Here is a 23576-nt window from a genome sequence, read left to right as displayed (position 1 = left end):
GATCCCTCAGTACTTTTCAAAGTGAGAACTCCAGGAAACCAGCAGTTAGCGTAATGGCTATGTCGCTGGACTCCCACGTAGTCGACCGCGGTTCGTGTCCTGGACCTGGTGGCTTAGAACTCATGCCGGGTGCGTGTGCGTGCGTGCCCAAGATCCCGAGAGGAGAATGGAGGAGAAGGGATTGCGGCGTGACCATTCCCCCTGGGGGGTGATTTCTCGCTTTCTGCTTCTATGTCTCTCTCTGTCTGGCGAGTGCACACCCCCATAGCGAAAACCTCTCCAAAAAAAAAAAAAAGAAGAAGAAAAGTGAGAACTCCAAAGCCAAGCTTGCTTTTTGCGTGTCCATAGTCCTAGCTACACTAGGAGATAGAGACAGGAGGATGGCAAATTTAAAGCCAACCTGGGGACCATAGTTGAGACTTTGTCTTTAAAAAAAAAAAAGGCAAATATGAAGAAGCCAGGCATCAGACCCAGGGATCTAGCTCTAAAGGTTGGAAACACGGTTGACCACAATGTCTTTGTTGGGAGATTTGCTTCCTACTGCCAGGAATTTGGGCTAGATGTGAAGGTCTGAGCTTATCTTTCCCCTCATGTAGAAACTAGAATGGGCCTTACACAAAATTGGTGCCAAATAAATTTAATGAGTGAGCCCAGGAGGTTATGAAGACAGGGTCGACATGTCCCAAGTTAAGATAATATGGGATGACGTTTAAGTCAGCTTTTTGGACAGAACAGTATGTATTTTTTTGAGCATCTATTTTCATTTTGGATAGAATACAAAGTTCTGACTTGTAAAACTTCTTTTTTTTTTTTTTAAAGAATGTTTTCTTTTAATTTTCTAGAGTGTGCATGTACTTGCAAGAGGGAAAGTGAGAGCAAGAGCGAGAGCAAGAGAGAGAAAGTGAGAAATCACCCCCCATGGGGGGTGGTCATGCTACAGTCCCTTCTCAATTTCTCCTTTTGGGATTTTGGGCATGCATGCACATGCACCTAGTATGTTTCTCAAGCCACTGGGTCCAGCACTTGAATCATGCAATTGGCTATTTGGGATTCAGCCACTTTAATGCACCACTGGCTCCTCCCCCTCCCATTTTCTTTTTCCTTTTATTATGCTAGAGAGTGCATATATGTAAAAGAGAGAGAAACAACACATCCTGGTTATACCAAAATCCTTTTCCTTCAGTTCTCTGTCCCATGTAAGTTGCCAGGGGCAGGACTCACACGATCCAGCCATATGGGATCTGACTTCCTCTGCATAGCACTTAACCACTGTATTAAGAGGCCAGCCCATGAAATTTCTTAATGTCTACTTGTTCTATATCTAGTCAGCCTGTGTATGGATAATGTTTTCCCCAAACAGGTATCAGAACTCTCTCCAAGGTTAGACAGAGCGGAGATGGGAACTGTGATAAGGAAGATTCACAGAAGACTCATTCAGCTAAAATCAAAGAACCTGATAAGTTATCCTTGCCTTTACTGAGTATTTGATCTCTGAATAGAGAGAATGTAATTTTGTCAAGGAAGCAAGAATTGGATAATAAAAAGTATCTTGCTTTTTTGACATTTGTAATAGCAAAGGGAAGAAATCCTTTTCTCTTGTCTAACACACCAAGATGTTGTCCTTAACTCCTCTCTCTCCCTCCCTCATCCAGCTACCCAGCACAGGTGGGCATATCCAGCCCTTGTTCCACTGCATAGAGGTGTATCTGCTCACAGGGGTGCCTTTTTCTGGTTGCACAAAGACCATGAATAGACCAGCTGGAGCCTGCCCATACCAATGAGATCTCCAGTCCTGGTTGAATCCCCTCCTCAAGACTGTCTCTCCATTCCCACTCCTCCTGTCATATGCATGACTATTTCTCACATGGAAGGCAGCAGACTCCCCTCCCTCTGGTCTCATCCTTCTCTACTTCAACCATCACACTGATATCATGGCCTGAAAATCACAGTCGGGACACTTTCCTCTTAAAACCCATTACCCTTAAAGTAAAATCTGTAGAAGTTGGGCATATATAAACCCATAATAAGTCTCCTCCTGCTCACCTCCCCAGCCTCAGCAACCTTCCATCTCTGACTTCTAGCATTTGCCAGTTACATCTCTGTGCTTTTTTCTTACATCCCATTTGCCTAGAATACCTTTCCACAATTCTCTATACCCATGCTTACTTAGACAACTCTGCATTCCCAGGTCAAGTACTGCCCCCTCCTGGAAGCATTCCTGGGCTTTTTTTCCTTCCCACTAAATTTAATGCTGCTTTTCTTTACATGCTTGAATTGGGGTGTGTGTCATCCCTGTTGCAGTGGCCTTCCTGACTGTCCCACTTACCTCATGTGAACTCCATAGAGGAGAAATTCTATCTTATACATGTCTGTAAGCCCTTGGTGGTGTGCAGAGCTGATTTTTCAAAAACATGTAAAATAAATATGAAGGGAGAAGCAAAAACCCAAGAGTGTATCCTAGAGTTGAATGGACCCTAAAGAAATATGTGTAGGAGGCCTAGGCCTAAATGAGGCAAGAGAATAATATCAAGAGATATGCTGAAGAGAAGCACAATCCTTTAAAGCTGTATTCTGAGCTTTGACAGTCAGTAGAAGGAAATATACTGCTTAGAGAAGATGGAGTCATGTTAACAATTAAAATAAGGCTGAGATTCTGCCTTATCCCATTTTACTTTATATTTTCCATCAGGAAATGGTCTTCAAATTGAAAGAGCAAAAAGAATTAGTTACTGCTCAGGATATTGAACATGATAGCATGAGATCATCCCCCTTTCATCCTGATTGCACATTGTAATCACTTGAGGAGCTTAACAATTCCCAGCCACACCCCCGGACCAATTAAATCACAACCTCAGAGAATGGGACCTAGCCATCAACAGTTTTCAAGCCTCCTCAGCAATTCCAGTGTTCACCAAGGGTGAAAATTCTATTTTAAAATGGAATTCTATTTTAAATTCCATTTTAAAATGAAACTCTTTTGTGTAATTTTTTGAGGCAATAGCCTGGTTAGGAGGCCAGCATGCTGCCTTGGACCCTAGTTTTTCTGACTAGTAGGAGATGCAGCAAATTTCTTCCCCATAGGTCTGTTTCCTCAGCTATGAAATAAAGGTCTAGGCTGTGAGGTAGTTTCCAGACCTTTCAGGTCTATCCCAGAGGGCAGTGGCATCTTTGAGATGTGAGATCAAGAACCTTATAGCTCTAGTCTTTCTGGCTATAGATGATAACTGAAAGGGTCAGTCTCCTGACAGAGTCCTTCCCATTATGAGTTTCAGTTTCCACACAGACCCTCTAACACTAGGTTGTGTGTGTGGGTGTTCAATTTTTATTATTTAATAAGGATGTTTCTGTGATATTATTTATATTGCATGTCTTAAATTATTATAGAGGCTGTGCATTTTCTAACAAAATGAGTATTCTGTATTCTTCCTTGGGTGTATATGGCTCGTCTTTTATTCCTACTAAGTGAATTATCAGTAACTAGTAATTTGCTTTCCAAATCATGTCTTCTAGAACGTGTGATGGTTAATTTTATGCATCAGCTTGCTAGGCTATGGTACTTAGTTTTTGGTCAAATATCAGTTTAAATGTTTCTGTGAAGGTATTTTTAAAGATATGATTAACATTTAGATCACCAGGCTTTGAGTAAAGCAGATTATTCCTCCTCCCAAATGTGGGTAGCCTTCTTCCAATTAGCTGAAGGCCTTAAGGGAAAAGACTGAAGTTTCCTAACGGAGCAATTCTGCTTCCAGACTGTCTTCATACCCGAGGATGCAACATTAACTGCTGCCAGAATCTCCAGCCAGCTGGCCTGCCCTGGAGATTTCAAACTTGACAGCTCTCACAGTGTGCAAGCCAATTCTCTCTCAGATAGATATAGTTTTTAGAGATATATATTAATGTGTGTGTGTGTGTGTGTGTGTAATCTTATTAATTCTGTTTAATATTTAGAGTGTGAATTCTCCTTGCTGTCTGAGGACTACACATCTGAGTTGTTGCCTGGAGCCAAAGGACAGACAGGGGCTGTCTGGTGTGGGTAAGACTAATCCATTCTACCTATTGTTTTCTGTCTTATCTTTGGGTCCTCTGATCAAACTGTCTTCCTAACACCATTACTGGTTTCTATTCCCACCAAACTGGTGGGTCCCTAACACACAGGCCTGAGCCATTATTGCCCTGCCGGGGATAAAAGAGCACAGATCAAGAATAATGTTTGTCGGGACCAGCAGCTAGCGTAATGGCTATGTCGTTGGACTCCCATGTAGCTGACTGCGGTTCGCATCCCGGACCCGGTGGCTTAAAACTCATGCTGGGCACGTGTGTGTGCGTGCCCAAGATCCTGAGAGGAGAACAAAGGAGAAGGGATTGCAACGTGGCCATCCCCCCTGGGGGTGATTTCTCGCTTTCTGTCTCTCTGTCTCTGTCTGCCTGGCGAGCGCACGCGCCCTATAGCAAAAACCTCTCAAAAAAAAAAAAAAGAATAATGTTTGTCCATATGCTTCTCAGGTAAAATATCAACTTAGATCATCCCTTTTTTCTTGAACATATGTCTGAATACACATACACACACACAGACTGTATCCTTTTGCCCAAAGGCAAAAGGTTAATATGTGTGTGTGAGAGAGAGAGAGATGAGAAAGCATTCCCCCAGTGAATAATGCCACACCAAAATCCCTTCTCCTGTATTCTCCGCTAAGGATTTTGGACATACATGTACATGCGCTGGTGTGTTTTCCAAGCTGCTAGGTCTGGACTTGAACTGTGTAGTCAGCCATGTGGGATCAGTTATCTTAACTTCCATGCCATCTGCTGGCTCCATATGTCTGAATATAAATTCCCTATGCCTTCCCTATTGAAGATAAAAAGTTACTATTTTTAAATCTAAAACTGTAACTTTTATTCCCCTAGTCTTTTTATCAGATTTCTCAGTTTATACAAATAATATACTAAAAGCTTTCAGCTTTTTCTTTAAGAACTAAGACAAAGATGCCCATTTTTTTTTTTTTTTTAGAGAGATATTTTTGCTATTGGGTGCGTGCCCTCACTGAATACACAGAGAGAGTCAGACAGAAAGTGGGAAATCACCCTCCCTTGGGGGGAGATGGCTACACTTCAATTTCTTCTCATTCTCTTCTTAGGATTTTGGGCATGCACACACATGCTCTTGGTATGAGTTTTAAGTCACTGGGTCTGGGACTCGAACCATGGTCAACCACATGGGAGTCCAGCAACATAACCATTATACCATCTGCTGCTCCCAAAGATGCCCATTTCATCACTCTTATCCAATATAATACTTTAAGTCCTAGCTAGAGCAATTAGGCAAGGGAAAGAAATAAAGGGGATCCAAATTGGAAAGGAGGAGGTCAAATTATTTCTGTTTACAGATGATATAATCTTATATCTAGAAAATCCTAAAGATTATACAACAAATACTCTTGGAACTAATAAACTAATTCAGTAAAGTTGTAGGATATAAAATCAACACATGAAAATATACCAATAATGAAATAGCTAAAAATTAAATTTAATAAAGCAATCCCATTTACAATAATTACAAAGAAAATAAAATGCCTAGGAATAAGTTTAACCAAGGAGATTGAAAAATCTTTCCAGTGAAAAATTTAAATCACTGACGAAAAAAGATAAAGAAGACAGAAAAAGTTGGAGAGATATCACATGTTCATGAACTGGAAGTATTGGTGTCAAAATGTTTATACTACTCAAAGTGATCTAGAGTCAATACAATCCTGTTAAAATATCAATGATATTCTCTATAGAAATAGAAAAAAGAGTCATAAAATTTGCATAGAATCATGAGAGGCACGAATAGCCAAAGCAGTCCTGAGCAAAAAGAATAGAGCTGGAGACATACTACCAGATTTCAAAATATACTATAAAACTATAGTAACAAAAACAGCACTGTATTGGCAAAAAAGCACAAACACAGACTAATGGAACAGAAGAGAGACCCCAGAAATAAATCTCTGTATATACAACCAACTGATTTTCAACAATGGTGCCAAGAATATTCATTGAGAAAGAGACAGCCTTTTCAATAAATGGTTCTGAGAAAACCAGATATCCATATGCAGAAGAATGAAATTAGATCTAAATCTCCCACTATATAGAATTCCAAATGGGTTGGAGACTACAACATGAAATATGAAATGATAAAGCTGCTAGAAGAAAATACATGGGGAACCAGCAGTTAGCATAATGGCTATGTCACTGGATTCCCACGTAGTCGACCGCGGTTCGCGTCCCGGACCTGGTGGCTTAAAACTCATGCCGGGCGCGTGTGCGTGCATGCCCAAGATCCCGAGAGGAGAATGGAGGAGAAGGGATTGCGGCATGACCATCCCCCCTGGGGGGTGATTTCTCGCTTTCTGTCTCTCCGTCTCTCTCTGTCTGTCTGGCGAGCGCACGCACCCTATAGCGAAAATCTCTCCAAAAAAAAGAAAACATATGGAAAACTCTTCAGGACATTAATATGGGCAAAAAGTTCTTGAACGAAACCTCAAAAGCACAGGCAACAAAAGCAAAAATGGGTTTAAATCAAATTAAAAATCTTCTGCCCAGCACAGGAAATAATCAGAAGAGTGAAGAAACAACTCACAGAATGGGAGAAAATATCTGACAAGGATTTAATAGCAATGGTATTCAAGGAACACAAACAACCCAGCAACCCAAAACCCAAATAACCCAATTTTAAAAATAGGCAAATGACCTGAATAAATAGTTCTCAAACATAGATATACAAACAGGGACCAGCAGTTAGCATAATGGCTATGTCACTGGACTCCCATGTAGTCGACCGCGGTTTGTGTTCTGGACCTGGTGGCTTAAAACTCATGCTGGGCGCATGTGCGTGTGTGCCCAAGATCCCAAGGGGAGAATGGAGGAGAAGGGATTGCAGCGTGACCATTCCCCCCGGGGCGGGGGGTGATTTCTCGCTTTCTGTGTCTCTATCTCTCTCTGTCTTTTTGGCGAGTGCATGAGCCCTATAGCAAAAACCTCTCCCCCTCAAAAAGAAAAAAAAAAAAAACCATAGATATACAAACAGCCAGAAAACACATGAAAATATGGTCAACATTACTAATTATTAGGGAACTGCAAGTTTAAACCATAATGAGACATTATCTCAGCCCAGTTAAAATGTCTATTATTAACAAGACAAAAAATAATGAATGTTGGCAAGAATGCAGAAAAAGAGGGGCACTCTTTTACACTGTGGGTGGGACTGTAAATGAGCACGGCTAATATTATGGAAAACAATATGGAGGTGCCTTGGAAAAACAAAAATAGAACTGCTGTATGGCCCAGTTATCTCACTACAGGGTATATATCCAAAGGAAAGGAAATTTGTATGTTGTAAAGATACCGGCCTGCATCACAATGTTTATTACAGCACTGTCGACAATAGTAAAGATACATAATCAACCAGAGTGTCATCAACAGATGAAAATATAATGAAAATGTGATGTGTGTTTGTAGAGGAATACTATGCGTCCATTAAAAAGGATGCAATCTGGTTATTTAAAAGGCTGAGCCTGGAAGACATTATGTTACATGAAATAAGCCAAGCATAGAAAGAGAAATATATGTTCTCCCTCAAATGTGGAAACTGGGGTGGGGGGAGGGGAATATGACCTTGTAGAAAAAGAGAAGTGAAGAATAACAATAGAGACTGGAAAGGATGGGAAGGGGACAGAAGGATGTTGCCTAATGAATATAAAATTACAGATTAATAAGAGCAAAAAAAATCCAATGCTATATAAAATATAGCAGAAATGTAGTAGGGAGAATGCGGTTAACAACTTAATGAATATCTCAGAGTAGCTAAAAAAGAGGATGTTTCCAATACAAAGTGATGACAAATGGTTGAGATAATAGGATACTAGTCTGATTTAATCATTACACACTGCATTTTTGTTCTAAATCACTTTGTACAACCACCAATGTGCACAGGATGTTAATAAAAATAAATAAAGTTTTTAAAAATTCTTAGATCGTATCTTACCCACTTATTATAAAATGTACACTTTATAACGTGTCTGTGTGTGTGTGTGTGTGTGTGTGTATATAATGCCAATACCACCCTCTTTATGAGCAACCTTTATTTAGTGATTAAATCTTATTCACTATATATTTATATGCTTTTGAACATTTTAGGTTCTCATTAAAATATCTTTTTAAAAATTGTTGCCAGTGGGCACATGCACTTGCTGGAGAAAAATTGTAGGAGTGGGGAATGAGAAAGCACCCACACTCCCATGGGGAATGATTATGCCACAATCCCTTACTCCTCATCTTGGGATTTGGGGCATGTGTGTCCAGTGTGCCTTTTAAACTTCTGGGTCCAGGACTTGAACCTTGCAGTAGGGCATATGGGATCCATTCACTTTAATGCAACAGGCTGGACTTAAATGCTTTTAATTTTTTTTTTTTTCATGAAAGAGAGAGGGACAGAGAGATATTTTGACAGGGTCTTGCCATGCCACAGTCCACCTGCCCACACTTTCCAGTTAGCTAGGATTGCAGGAGTGTGCCCCATATTCAGCCTGTTTAGGTCAGCCAGGGAACAGAACCCAGGCCTGCCATGTGGCCCCAGCCTTGCACATTGGGTTGTGTTACTGTGGCTAGGCCATAATTTAATGCCTTTTGAGGGAAATTCCCTTAACTAATTAAGTGCATCAGCTACTTAAAAACAAAAACAAACCAAATAAAAACAAAAAAAAAAGTGTATTTGTCAAGGAGACAGCCTACAATGAAACTTTTCTACCTAGCTCCACCTCCTACCTGAGAAAGGGAGTAGCAAGGCAGGCCTATACCAGTGATAAGTATAAGGTATTCTTTTTTTAAAAAGAATTATTTTATTTAACTTTATTTAAATTTAAATTTGACAGGGGTTGGGGGTGGGGCAGAGGGGAGAAAGAGAAAGCAAGCTGCCAGGCCCAGGACTCAAACCATGGTTGCCCACTTGGTAATCTAGCACCCTTAATCACCATGCCACCTGCCAGCCCCAGGACAAAGTGGTCTTGATGTCACAGTAATTTTAATCATATGTTTAAAGGTAGACTTATTTGATGAGGCAGCTTATAGTATTGGAAGGAGCACAGATTTGCCGTCAGCCTTCAGTCTGAATTCTGGGTACCCATAGACTAGCTGTTAATCTTTTTAAAAATGTATATATTTATTTAATTTTATTTATTCATTCATTTATTTATTTTAATTTGAGACACACAGAGAGAAGGAAAGTGAGAAAGCAAGCCACGGGGTCCAGGACTTGAACTGTGGTCATCCATGTGGGAATGTCCAGGGCCTTAACTGCCACACCATCTGCTGGCCTCACTAGCTAATCTTTTTTTTTTTCTTTTTGGAGAGATTTTCACTGTAGGGCGCGTGCGCTCGCCAGACAGACGGAGAGAGACATAGAGACAGAAAGCGAGAAATCACCCCCCAGGGGGGATGGTCACGCCGCAATCCCTTCTCCTCCATTCTCCTCTCGGGATCTTGGGCACACACGCACACGCGCCCGGCGTGAGTTTTAAGCCACCGGGTCCGGGACACGAACCGCAGTCGACTATGTGGGAGTCCAGCGACATAGCCATTACGCTAACTGCTGGTTCCCTCACTAGTTAATCTTGAGCAGGTTACTCATTCTTTCTGTGCTTCTGTTTCCCGTAAAATGGAACAATAATACTAATTTTACAGGATTGTAATAAGGATTAAGAAAATGTTCATCTGACTCACAAAATGGCTGACATTCTATTGTTTTTTACTTTCAAAAACATGTATGTGGGTCAACCTGAGTTTTACATTCATCAATATACCTTTCTTTCATTTTATCATGGTGAGAGGAGAGCCCAAGAAGTCGAGTATTAGGGGTATGAGATTCTGAGGAGATATTGTGTGACCATAGCATACATTTACATTTTGGGATCTTGTTCTTCTCATCTGTAAAATGAGGGGGTTCTAAGTTCTTTGAAGACCTGGCATTCTGCAAGAATTGGTTGATTAATGTTTATCTCCTCCTCTAGATTGTCAGCACCTCTAGGGTAGGAAAAGATCTGTTTTGCTCACCATTGCCTCTCAAATGGTAAGCACAGTACCTAGAGCTTAGTGTCTCCAATATGCATTTGTTGAATGAATAAATTAACGAATGGTGTAAGGGAATGAAATTGTCAGGATTCATCCATTTATTCAAATCCAACATTTCTTGAGCATTTACCATGTATCAGAAATGCAAAGACAAGGATAAATGGTGCAGGTTTAGGGCTCATAGTCTAGAAAAAGACAGCTGAGATAAAAATGACAATACCCAGTCTCCAAGAGGGGAATGATCAAGGACTGTGGAAGCTCAGAAATGTCACCTAATTGAAATTTGAGAGGCAGGGGTTAGGGAGAGTCAAGCAAGGCTTCTCAAAGCAAGTGATATCTGCTACTTATTGAAGGGAGAAAAGAAATGAGCCAGCGAAAGAAGAAAGAGAAGGGTGTCTGAGCATGGGGACAGCATGTACGCAGGCCTCAGGAAACTATCCGTATGACAACTAGGTTATTAGGCAGAAAGACAAGGACCCAAAGCATAAAGTTCAGGCAAATAGTCTGAAGAACAAAGGAACAAGAGGAAGAGAGAACAACACTAACATAAAAGTCAAACTTCAAGGTGTGGAGGGCTGTCAGGAAGACCCAGTCCATAAGCTCTCTGTCACAATAAGGATCTGATGGCAACTTCTCTGTGTGTCATTATTGCCTCTCTTCTGGCTTCCACCTTCATTTGAACCCACTGAAGTCTCTGCTAGCTTAAAATCTCTGCCTTTCTCTCGCCTTCACTCTTCGCTGTCAACTTTCTTGTAAGCATTATCTGTATTCACACTTTTTTAACCCCTGTCCTCTCTTCAACCCACAGACACCTGTCTCTTCTTGTTAAGATTACGAATGGTGCTTAGATGCTACATCTAGCAGTCACTTCTCAGTCTTCTTTTGCCTAATTGATTTGACTTTGGTGTGATCTGACCCTATTGGCCACTCCTTTCTGCAAACCCTCGACACTTCCCTACTCCGTAAGCCTCTTGAGGACACAAACGGAATCTAATATATGACTATTACCCAAAGTGGTGCCTGTCTGTAACAAGCCTTTGATAAATGTCAAATAGTATCCTTGGCAACTCTGTATTCCGGTTCCATACCTATTTCCCTGGTCCTTCATTTCTAGCTTCCTTCTCTGAGTCCTCTTCCTCTATCTTCTTCAATGCTGCTTTTCACCAAGGTTCTGTCCTTGACCCTATTCTTATTTTATGCTACTTGTTCTTTCCAGGTTACTTTATCCACTTACACCTATGTGGACTCCCTTTAAAACTACATCCCCAGACTGAATTTCCTCCTTTGTTGCTGACCTATATCCTTTTCTGCCAACAGCTATCTCTTGGTTTCTTGCAAGTACATCAGTTCCATTTGTTTGTAGAGAATCCATCACCCTTACTACCAAACCTGCTCCCTCTTCCTCCTCTGCTTTCCCTGGCACCATAATCATACAATCCAAATACCTGCTAGACATTTATTCTAGAATTCTCTCTCACCTTGAAGCCAAATTCTTACAATTCTAGCTCCTCAAAAGCTTCACATCCATCTCCCTCACTTCTGCTCAGCTCTATATTATTACCCAGCTTAGCCTTTCACAAGTCTCACCTGTTCTAGATCAATTTGTCTCTCTCCCCTCTAACATCTCTCCTGCCTGACCACCATGCTGCCCAGCAAGCAAGCAAACATATTCCCTCTGAAATGGAAGCCTGTTGAAACCATTCAGATTCTCTTTACCTTCAGAATAAATATTATTCTTTAGTGTGACAAAGAGCATTTGATAGATCAGTTTGCCCTCCCAGAGCCTGAACTGGCATTTTCCCAGGTCCTGTAATAGAAACAGGTCATTCAATTCTTTCTGGAAGGAGGAGTGATAGTAAATATTAATTTATTCCAGAAATATTGTCTAATGCCCTGACATTCTTAATTTTATCCCAAGTGATTTGTGAAAGTGGGTCCCACCTGGAGGTGCTTCTCAAAAGACATTTTGGGAAGACATGAGTTATTTGCCAGAGTGGAGATTAGGGTGCAAGTGAGGTGCCTAGGGAGAAAAATTTTAAAAGGCATTCACTCTGGATGGTGCAGCACTTCCTTAAATTTTGCACCTATGCATCTCACCTACTTCATCTCCTTGCATGCCTGTGTTTATAGAAGCTAGTTCATTAGGATGGAAAAAAAGTCTAGATACAAATTAAAAGTAGCTATAGTTTTATTAGAGTCTGCATAAAATTAAATGAGCCCAGATACGTTCATTATCTTACTCCTTTCTGCCTGTGGACACCACCAGGATGCATCATTGAAGTCTGTCTTCCCACTGCCATCATGTCTAAGTCGGAGTCTCCTAAAGAGCCAGAACAACTGTGGAAATGACTGGAGCGTTGAGCTTTGAAACAATTGAGAGCCTGGGGAGCCATTTTGAGCAATGGGGAATGCTCATGGACTGTGTGATAATGTGAGATCCAAACACCGAGTGCTCTAGGGGCTTTAGGTGTGTCACGTGTCCTGCTGTAGGGAGGTGGATGCAGCCATGAATGCAAGGCTACACAAAGTGAATGGAAGAGTTGTGGAACCAAAGAGGGCTGTCTCAAGAGAAGATCCTTAAATACCAGGTGCCCACTTAAACTGTGAAAAAGATCTTTGCTGGTGACATTAAAGAAGACACCGAAGAACATACCCTAAGAGACTATTTTGAACACTATAGGAAAATTGAAGTGATTGAAATCATGCCTGACCGAGGCAGTGAAAAGAAGAGGGGCTTTGCTTTTATAACCTTTGATGATCAAGACTCTGTGGATAAGGTTGTCATTCAGAAATACCATACTGTGAATGGTCACAACTGTGAAGTAAGGAAAACCCTGTCCAAACAAGAAATGGTTAGTGCTTCCTCCAGCTCAAGAGGTCAGAGTGGTTCTGGAAACTTTGGTGGTGGTCAAGGAGGTGGTTTTGGTGGTAATGATACCTTTGGTTGTGGAGGAAACGTCAGTGGTTGTAGTAGCTTTGGTGGCAGCCATGGTGGTGGTGGACATAGTCGAAGTGGGGAGGGTTATAACAGATGTGGTGATGATGGTGGTTATGGAGGAGGTGGCCCTGGTTACTCTGTAGGAAGCAGAGGCTATGGAAGTGGTGGACAGGGTTATGGAAACTAGGGCAGTGGCTATGGAAGGAGTGGCAGCTATGACAGCTGTAACAGTGAAGGAGTTGGAGGCAGCTTTGGCAGTGGTAGTGGAAGCAATTTTGGAGGTGGTAGAAGCTACAATGATTTTGGCAATTACAACAGTCTTCAAATTTTGGACCTGTGAAGGGTGGATACTTTGGAGGCAGAAACTCTGACCCTTATGGCAGTGGAGGCCAATACTTTGCCAAACTATGAAATCAGGTTGGCTATGGCGGTTCCAGCAGCAGCAGCAGTAGCTATGGCAGTGGCAGAAGGTTTTACTTAACTGCTAGGAAACAAAACTTAGCAGGAGAGGAGAGCCAGAGAAGTGACAGGGAAGCTACAGGTTACAACTTTGTGAAATCACCCAAGCACAGTGGTGGCAGGGCCTAGCTGCTACAAAGAAGACATATTTTAGACAATATTCATGTGTATGGGAGGAAAAAAGAACCATATTTGTGACTAATTGTCTAAAAGGTTATTTTAGTTTCTGTTCTGTGGAAAATGTAAAGGATTCTAACAAAGGATTTTAATGTAGATTTTTTTTATGCACTCATGCTGTTGATTGCTAATAGTCTGGTCATGACACTGAATAAATGTATCTTTAAAAAAATTAAATGAGCCCTTTCAATGTTTAGGCTACATCAAAATGAAACAACCTTTCTGATGGTGTATAAATTATGTCCATCTTTCATTCCAGAAAGAAAGTTGGCTAAATATATCTCTAGTTTTAAATATTCTCATGCGGTTTGATCCAGGACACTTTTAGGAATCCATCCTAATTAAACTATCATGTATGTAGACACCTAGTCTTAGGTACAAAGACATACATAAAGAATATTTATGGATTGGCCCCATTGCCTAATAGCTAAGAGAGACAGATGCCACATGACCAACCATGGTTCAAATCGTGGCTCCAGCAGCATGAAAAACATGATGGGTCATGAATGTGTGTGCCCCAAATCCCAACAGAATGGAAAAATAGAGGAGGGGTTGCAGCATGACCATGTTTCACTGGAGGATATTTACTTCCTCTCCTCTCTCTGTCTTTCTGTCTCTCTCTGATGAGTGCACATGCCCTCTAGCAATTAAAACAGAGAATATTTATAATAGTAAAAAGGAAGCAACTAAATGTTCATAAATTGAGAAAAATGTTTAAATGATGGTACATTGATGTATTGATGTTATGTATTTTTTTTTTTTTTTTTTTTTTTTTTGCTATTGGGTGCGTGTGCTCACCCGAAAGACAGAGAGAGACAGAGAGACAGAAGTGAGAAATCACCCCACGGGGGGATGGTCACACCGCAATCCCTTCTCCTCCATTCTTCTCTCGGAATCTAGGACATGCACGCCTGGCGTGAGTTTAAACCACTGGATCTGGGACTCGAATTGCGGTCGACTGCACGGGAGTCCAGCAACATAGCCATTATGCCAACTGCTGGTCCTCATGTTGTACATTATTATACAGCTAGTCATTTCCAGTCTTATTACTTTCATTCAACTTTAGTAATGGAAGCCCTTACCTGAGCAATTAAACAAGAGAAAGTAATAAAAGCCAGCCAAATAGGAAAGGAAGAAGTGAAATTGTCACTCTTTGCTGATGGCATAATCTTATATATGGAAAACCCAAGGACTCCACCAGGAAAAAAAAAAAAAAACCTGTTAGAACTATTGTAGTAAATAAGTATAATGAAGTTGCATGATAGAAATCAACGCACACACTACCAGATTTTAAACTATATTACCAAGCTATAGTAATTAAAACAGCATGGTGGGACCAGCAGTTAGTGTAATGGCTATGTCTCTGGACTCACACGTAGTCGACCGTGGTTCGAGTCCCTGACCCGGTGGCTTAAACTCACGCTGGGTGCGTGTGTGTGTGTGTGTGCCCAAGATCCCGAGAGGAGAATGGAAGAGAAGGGATTGCAGCATGGCCATCCCCTCTGGGGGGTGATTTTTCTCTTTCTATTGCTCTGTCTCTCTCTGTCTGTCTGGCGAGTGCATGCCATATACAAAACCCCTCTAAAAAAAAACAAAAAAAAAAAAAAACCAAAAAAAAAAAAACCCAAAAAAACCAAAACCCAGCATGGTATGGGAACTAGGAGGTGGTGTAATGGTTATGTTGGGTTATGTTGCTGGACTCCCTCATGACTGACTGCAGTTCAAGTCCCAGACTCAGTACTTGAGACTCACACTGGGCATGAGGGTGTGTGTGTGTGTTTGTGTGTGTGTGTGTGTGTGTGTGTGCCTAAAATCCTGAGAGGAGAATGGAAGAGAAGAAATTGTGGTATGGCCATCTCCCCAGGGGGTGATTTCTCATTATCTATCTCTCTGTCTCTCTTTCTCTCTCTCTCCAATGAGCACACCTGCTCTATAGCAAAAATCTCTCTAAAATAAAATAAAATAAATAAATAAAACAACATGGTACTACATAAAAATAGACATCAACTAATGGAACAAACTACAGAGCCCAGAAAATTAACTGCATTTGTGATCAACTGATTTTCAACAAGAACACACAATGGAAAAGGACAGTCCCTTCAATAAAAGGTGTTGGGGGACCAGCAGATGGTATATGGTTACATCACTGGACTCCCATGTAGTTGACCATGGTTCAAGTCCCAGATCCAGCAGCTTAAAACTCACATTGGGCACGTATACATGCATGCCTGAAATCCTGAGAGGAGAATGAGGAGAAGGGATTATGGTATAGCCATACCCCTGGGAGGTGATTTCTCATTTTCTCTCTTTTTGTCTCTCTCTCTCTGTCTCAGGCGAGCACATGGACACTATAGCAAAAATCTCTCTGGGAAATAAATCAATAAAATAAAAGGTGTTGGAAAACTGTATGTTTACATGCAGTAGAATTAAATTGGACCCTTATCTAACACCATGTACAAGAATCAACTCAAAGTAGATTCTTAAATGTCATACCTAATACTGTGCAACTGCAAGAAGAAACCATGGGAGGGAAATATGTAACATTTATCTGAGTACTAATTTCTTGGATTTGACCCCCAAAACTCAGACAATAAAAGTCAAAAATAGATAAATGGGATTACATCAAACTAAAAAACTTGTGCACAGAAAAGAAAACAGTTAACAGAATAAAAAGAAAACCTACAGACTGGAAGAAAATATTTACAAGCCATGCATCTGATGAGGTAGATTAATATTAAAAAAAATAAGGAACTCAATAGGAAAGAAAGAAATAACCCAATTAAAACATAAGCAAAGGATTCACATAGACATTTTTCAAAAGAAAATATTAAAATGTCCAACAGATATAAAGATAAAAAATGCTCAATATTGCTAATCATTAGGGAAGTACAAATTCAAACATGAGATATAACCTCACACCTGTCAGAATGGGTGTTACTGAAAGATGAAAATATTGTCTAGAATGTGTGGAGAAAAGGAAACACTTGTACACTATTGGTCAGAATGTAAATTAGTATAGCCATTATGAAAAACTATATGAAAGGTCCTCAAAAAACTGAAAATAGAATTACCATATGATCTAGCAATCCCACTTCTGAGTACATACCCAAAGGAACTGGAATTGGGAGAGATATCTGCACTCCCATGTTCATTGTGTCATCAGTCACAATAGTCAAATTATGGAGCCAATCTAGGTGACCATTGTTAGATGAACAGAAAAATAAATGTGGACTATATCCACAATGGAATACTATTCAGTCTTAAAAAAAAAAAAGGAAATTCCATCATTCACAACGATATATATGAATCTAAAGAACATTATACTAAGTGAAAAAAGCCAGGCACAAAAAGACAAATACTGCATGATCTCACTTACATGTGGAATTTAAAACAATTGAATTTATAGAAGCAGTGAAGCAGGTTACCAAAGACGGGTTAGAGAATGAGGAGATGTTGGTCAAATGGTACAAAATTTCAGTTAGATGGAGGAACAAGTTTTTTGAGATATACAGCATGATGACTATAGTTAATTATTGAAATGAAATACCATTTTGGCAATGGTAAGATAAAAAAGATGTTTAAGAGTAAGTTGATTGTTTCTTTTGTTTGTTTGTTTTTGTTCTTTTTTGGTTGCTAGAGGGTGCATGTATTTACTAAAGAGAGACAGAGACAGAGAGAGAGGGAAAGTGGAATCCCCCCGCCCCCATGGAAAATGGTCACACCACAATCCCTTGTTCTCTATTTCTCCATCTCACTAGGATTCAGGCAATGAGCAAACACATGCCTGGCATGTTTCTCAAGCTGCTGGGTTCAGTCCTCAAATCACACAGTCATGTGGGATCTGGCTGCTTTAATGACTAGGCAACAAAACCATTCCTAAATTAATTTTTAAAAAGAAAGTATTTATTGTCTAGGACTTCTTAATCATTGGTATTTGCTAATAGATTGTCACTGTAACTCTGATTTGGGAAAGATGACAAGAAGTTTCTAATGACAACCAGAAAGGTTCATTGCTGCTGTTCTTAATCTCTATGAGCATATTTGTTTCAAATAATCTCTATGGCTGCACCACTTTGCAAATTCCACTATTAGTTTGGACAGCTTCTGAGTCCGATAAAAATAGGTACAGTGGTCTCTCTCAGTACTCTACGGCTTACCATGACCACTAGATATTTGAAGGAAACCAAAATATTACCCCTAAAATATTAAGGACTGAGCTGAGCTAAAGAAGGTTGGAAGGCAGGAGGATTTTCTCCCTGCCCTCAGGCTGCTTGATTGCAGGACATAAATCCTCCCCCATAGAGAGAGTTTATGTGACTCAGTTCAGAATGGTGCCAGTGGGGCCAGAGGAATTTGGTAGTAAACTTTACTACTGCTCCCTGTTTCCCTGCCCCTGGAACCTGGATCTGTTTGGTCCTTTGTCCTGTTGGTCCTAAATTTATTGTTCTTTGTTGGATATGTAGAATGTGTGGAGAAAAGGAAACACTTGTACACTATTGGTCAGAATGTAAATTAGTATAGCCATTATGAAAAACTATATGAAAGGTCCTCAAAAAACTGAAAATAGAATTACCATATGATCTAGCAATCCCACTTCTGAGTACATACCCAAAGGAACTGGAATTGGGAGAGATATCTGCACTCCCATGTTCATTGTGTCATCAGTCACAATAGTCAAATTATGGAGCCAATCTAGGTGACCATTGTTAGATGAACAGAAAAATAAATGTGGACTATATCCACAATGGAATACTATTCAGTCTTAAAAAAAAAAAAGGAAATTCCATCATTCACAACGATATATATGAATCTAAAGAACATTATACTAAGTGAAAAAAGCCAGGCACAAAAAGACAAATACTGCATGATCTCACTTACATGTGGAATTTAAAACAATTGAATTTATAGAAGCAGTGAAGCAGGTTACCAAAGACGGGTTAGAGAATGAGGAGATGTTGGTCAAATGGTACAAAATTTCAGTTAGATGGAGGAACAAGTTTTTTGAGATATACAGCATGATGACTATAGTTAATTATTGAAATGAAATACCATTTTGGCAATGGTAAGATAAAAAAGATGTTTAAGAGTAAGTTGATTGTTTCTTTTGTTTGTTTGTTTTTGTTCTTTTTTGGTTGCTAGAGGGTGCATGTATTTACTAAAGAGAGACAGAGACAGAGAGAGAGGGAAAGTGGAATCCCCCCGCCCCCATGGAAAATGGTCACACCACAATCCCTTGTTCTCTATTTCTCCATCTCACTAGGATTCAGGCAATGAGCAAACACATGCCTGGCATGTTTCTCAAGCTGCTGGGTTCAGTCCTCAAATCACACAGTCATGTGGGATCTGGCTGCTTTAATGACTAGGCAACAAAACCATTCCTAAATTAATTTTTAAAAAGAAAGTATTTATTGTCTAGGACTTCTTAATCATTGGTATTTGCTAATAGATTGTCACTGTAACTCTGATTTGGGAAAGATGACAAGAAGTTTCTAATGACAACCAGAAAGGTTCATTGCTGCTGTTCTTAATCTCTATGAGCATATTTGTTTCAAATAATCTCTATGGCTGCACCACTTTGCAAATTCCACTATTAGTTTGGACAGCTTCTGAGTCCGATAAAAATAGGTACAGTGGTCTCTCTCAGTACTCTACGGCTTACCATGACCACTAGATATTTGAAGGAAACCAAAATATTACCCCTAAAATATTAAGGACTGAGCTGAGCTAAAGAAGGTTGGAAGGCAGGAGGATTTTCTCCCTGCCCTCAGGCTGCTTGAGTGCAGGACATAAATCCTCCCCCATAGAGAGAGTTTATGTGACTCAGTTCAGAATGGTGCCAGTGGGGCCAGAGGAATTTGGTAGTAAACTTTACTACTGCTCCCTGTTTCCCTGCCCCTGGAACCTGGATCTGTTTGGTCCTTTGTCCTGTTGGTCCTAAATTTATTGTTCTTTGTTGGATATGCTGTAAGTCACTATTTTGAGAGATACTTATGAACAGAAGTCTCTTCCACATGATAGGTACAACATACATTAAAATAAACTTCTACTGGTTTGCTCTTTGTTTTTAGCCGTCTCTCAATTAAGCATTTATGAAGGCTGAATTAAGAAATTATTCTTTATGTCCTTCATATTTCAGCTCATAGTTTTGTGATATTAAAACATCTTGAAACAAAGGTTCTTAGTCCCGACTGACTGGCTGGGAGTCCACGAGTGGAGGGTTCTCTCAAACCTAGGAGACACTGAGGAGCTGGACACTCATCCCTCCAACTAGACCACTTTCTCCAAAGCTGCATTTCCTTTCAAGTTAATTGATATTTTCAACTCTATCCACAATTACATCCATTGCTAAAAGAAAGCTGAAGTTTAACTTAGAGATAAGGCCAAGACCAGGAGTCAAGAATACCCTGACTGCTTTTCTCTTTCCATTAGTAAAGGGAGAGCTTTGGATTACGTTGTCTCCAAGCATCCTGCTTTATTGATTGCTGGGCAAACAGGCATACAGCATGTCCTCACATTGCCGGAACTACTGTCAGAGCCACCCAGGTGAAGCTAAGGACTGTGGGATCCATAGAGAGGTGGCTCCCTGTCTAAGCTCCCCCTGCGTGGCTAGTACGGAAGGGGCTGCATGTACATTTCTGATATTAGGCAAATATCTCGCCTGCAGGCAACTCCACCCTTGGCTCCTTCCAACTTACAGTAGGGGACAATCTAATGTTCCTTCTAGCCACCCAGCTTGACGGAAACTGCTTTGCTTCTTTTAAAAGATTAAAAAGGATCCACTAATCTAACAGAAATAATTAAAGCTAAAAATCATTCCTACTAGAGATGCCACTGGTTATTTGAGAATTCGCAGATTTGTTCTAACCCTAGAACAGCAGACATCAAATAATTATCCTTGATTTTTAAAAGAATGTGCATATAGTCCTTTTTCCGAAATTAATCTTTCACCTAGGACAATTCAAACAAATTTAAGAGTATGTGATAATAATACTATCTAATCTAGCATCATGTAAAAAGAAAACCTAATTCTAACTTCTTAAAAGGGAGGAAGCAAAACAAAGGGTAAAGAATGAAAAAGGCATACGCACAAAGCCCATAAGCTGGAAATGCTGCTTGATTTCCAGAGCAATACAGTAAGCTCGCATCGCACACCCTCTTTCCTAAATCCTCTATCCCTAAATGTCCACTCACCTGCCTTTCTTAGACATCTCGTGTACTTCTCTTGCCGGCCAGTGCACTCTGCTTTCAGTGGCCAAAACCCATCCCCACCACAAAAGAAAGATGCCAAATTTCATATTCTGGACAGCCAACATGAGCTTCCAAATCCAAACAGTTCTCTCCAGGAACAGCAAAAAGGAAAAGGACGTTCTTTTTCTTTATTAAGACATTATTGGTCTGTTCTTTATTAGAAGGATGTTTACTCATGCAAAAAACCCCAACCCACAGTATGTAATCTGGGGAGCAGGAGAAAGCAATTTCCACTAAACCTATAAATCCTCCTACGTCAGATGTCAGGGATTTTCTGAACTGAGGTTGAATTCCTGTGTCTCTGTGGAACAATTATTTTGACCAGTTTAAATTAGTTTATCATCAAAAGTGATAAATATGTTGGTAAAGGTCTATATGTTTTGGTGTATTGAATAGAAGAAAGTGAAAATGGACCTAAGCAATTTCCAAAATCAAAAAGACCAGAGGTGCTGGACTGCTTTGTATGCCATGTTAATGAGCTCCTCTCTGGATCTGTTTTAAGCTTCCAGCCATTATTATTTGCTTTAGCTAAGGCTGCATTTGGAGTCCCTGCCCCCACATCTTCCTGTGGCTGAATCTATGGAAACTCAGGGCTCAGCACCTGGGTGGGATGTCTGTATATGCCTGAGATTGGGAGGGTGAGTAAGGTAAGAGGTGTTTTGCTCTTTTGTTGTTGTTGTTTTAGATTGTTTGCACAGAAACAACCAAATTGCCTTGTCAGTTGTATTATTCTAATCATGAACCTCATTGGATTTTCTAATGTTTGAAAAATGCCAGTAACAAATTAACTATAGCCACTAGTCTGTGTTATCTACAGATTCCCTCCCCCGCTCCTTTGATGCTTGCTGAAAGATTATACTATAATCTATAGACCAGAGTTTCTGTCTTCATCACAGGACAGTCTCAGAACCTCATAGATTAGGACTGCACTAGGGACTCCTAACTACTGATTCTTCAAAACTGAGCTGATGTGCTTTTTTTTTTTTTTTTCCTTTTTTTCCAGAGGTTTTTTTTTTTTTTTTTCCTTTTTTTCCAGAGGTTTTTTTTTTTTTTTTTCCTTTTTTTCCAGAGGTTTTTTTTTTTTTTTTTCCTTTTTTTCCAGAGGTTTTTTTTTTTTTTTTTCCTTTTTTTCCAGAGGTTTTTTTTTTTTTTTTTCCTTTTTTTCCAGAGGTTTTTTTTTTTTTTTTTCCTTTTTTTCCAGAGGTTTTTTTTTTTTTTTTTCCTTTTTTTCCAGAGGTTTTTTTTTTTTTTTTTCCTTTTTTTCCAGAGGTTTTTTTTTTTTTTTTTCCTTTTTTTCCAGAGGTTTTTTTTTTTTTTTTTCCTTTTTTTCCAGAGGTTTTTTTTTTTTTTTTTCCTTTTTTTCCAGAGGTTTTTTTTTTTTTTTTTCCTTTTTTTCCAGAGGTTTTTTTTTTTTTTTTGCTATAGGGCGCGTGCGCTTGCCAGAAAGACAGAGAGAGACAGAGAAATCACACACACCCCCCCGGGGGGATGGCCACATTGCAATCCCTTCTCCTCCATTCTCCTCTTGGAATCTTGGGCACACACGCACATGCGCCCGGCGTGAGTTTAAGCCACCTGGTCCGGAACTCTAACCGCAGTCGACTACAGGGGAGACCAGCGACATAGCTATCACGCTAACCGCTGGTCCCCTGATGTGCTTTTTGATAATTCCTAGACAGCGCTGGTGGACTGAGCAAGGTTCCCAAAACTCTGTAGTTGAAAAGCAGACATCTTCACAAAACTACTTACCCAAGATCCAACAGGTCCAGAATTAAGTACATAGGACAGGTTGAATTGATAAGAGAAATTTTATTGAGGTTCTTTGGGATATTGTTGAATTATTTTAATTGTCTATTTCTTGGGTATATAAAAATCCCTTTCTCTTTATTTTTTTATGCTTAATTCATAAACATTTTGTAAATTGGGCCCACTGATGGTGTGATTAAGGCAGCTGGATCTCACATGGCTGACAACATGGTTTGAGTCTCAGACCTGGCGACTTAAAAACATAAAAATCTATTAATTTAAAAAGTGTTTAAAATTTTTATAAATTGTACTTTTATAAATTAAAATGAAACATTCTCAAAAGACATATAATTTCCAGTGGGAACCAGCAGTTAGCGTAATGGCTATGTCGCTGGACTCCCACGTAGTTGACCGCAGTTCGCGTCCCGGACCCGGTGACTTAAAACTCATGCCGGGTGTGTGTGCGTGCATGCCCAAGATCCCGAGAGGAGAATGGAGGAGAAGGGATTGCGGCATGACCATCCCCCCTGGGGGATGATTTCTCGCTTTCTGTCTCTATGTCTCTGTCTGTCTGGCGAGCGCACGTGCCCGATAGCGAAAATCTCTCCCCAAGAAAAAAAGAAAAAAAAAAAGGCATATAATTTCCACTGACAAAATTCCCCCCTCCGAATTTAGAATCTCTTACCCAGTCTCTACATTTTGTGGCAATATACTTGTTTGCGCAAATTCAGTAAGAATCCATCCTTCTTTGTGCCAGAATATAATTGGAAGAATCAACTATACAATGAAGGGCTTGTTTGGAATGTCATATTTCAGAATGATATTCATTTCACTAGATATACAAGTGTTCGGGCTCAGAAACCAATACCCAAATACTGGTACTGAGAGGTACTAGTAACCTTGTATC

At 40.0% G+C, this 23576-nt stretch overlaps 1 long non-coding RNA gene across 1 annotated transcript in view; it reads left to right on the top strand.

Annotated features, from left to right (window-relative positions):
• LOC106735578 (uncharacterized) overlaps positions 1–23576 on the top strand; it is a 72168-nt gene that overhangs the window by 6807 nt on the left and 41785 nt on the right. Inside the window, exon 2 of the long non-coding RNA XR_001370875.2 lies at positions 3949–4033. This is a non-coding gene — a long non-coding RNA (uncharacterized LOC106735578). The remainder of the gene's footprint in view (positions 1–3948; positions 4034–23576) is intronic.

This window comes from Tupaia chinensis, unplaced genomic scaffold, assembly GCF_000334495.1.
Source record: "Tupaia chinensis unplaced genomic scaffold, TupChi_1.0 Scaffold000444_1, whole genome shotgun sequence".
In the NCBI taxonomy this organism is placed as follows: domain Eukaryota; kingdom Metazoa; phylum Chordata; class Mammalia; order Scandentia; family Tupaiidae; genus Tupaia; species Tupaia belangeri.
The sequence above is the reverse complement of the archived record's forward strand: the minus strand, read 5'-3'. Positions and strand labels throughout refer to the sequence as shown.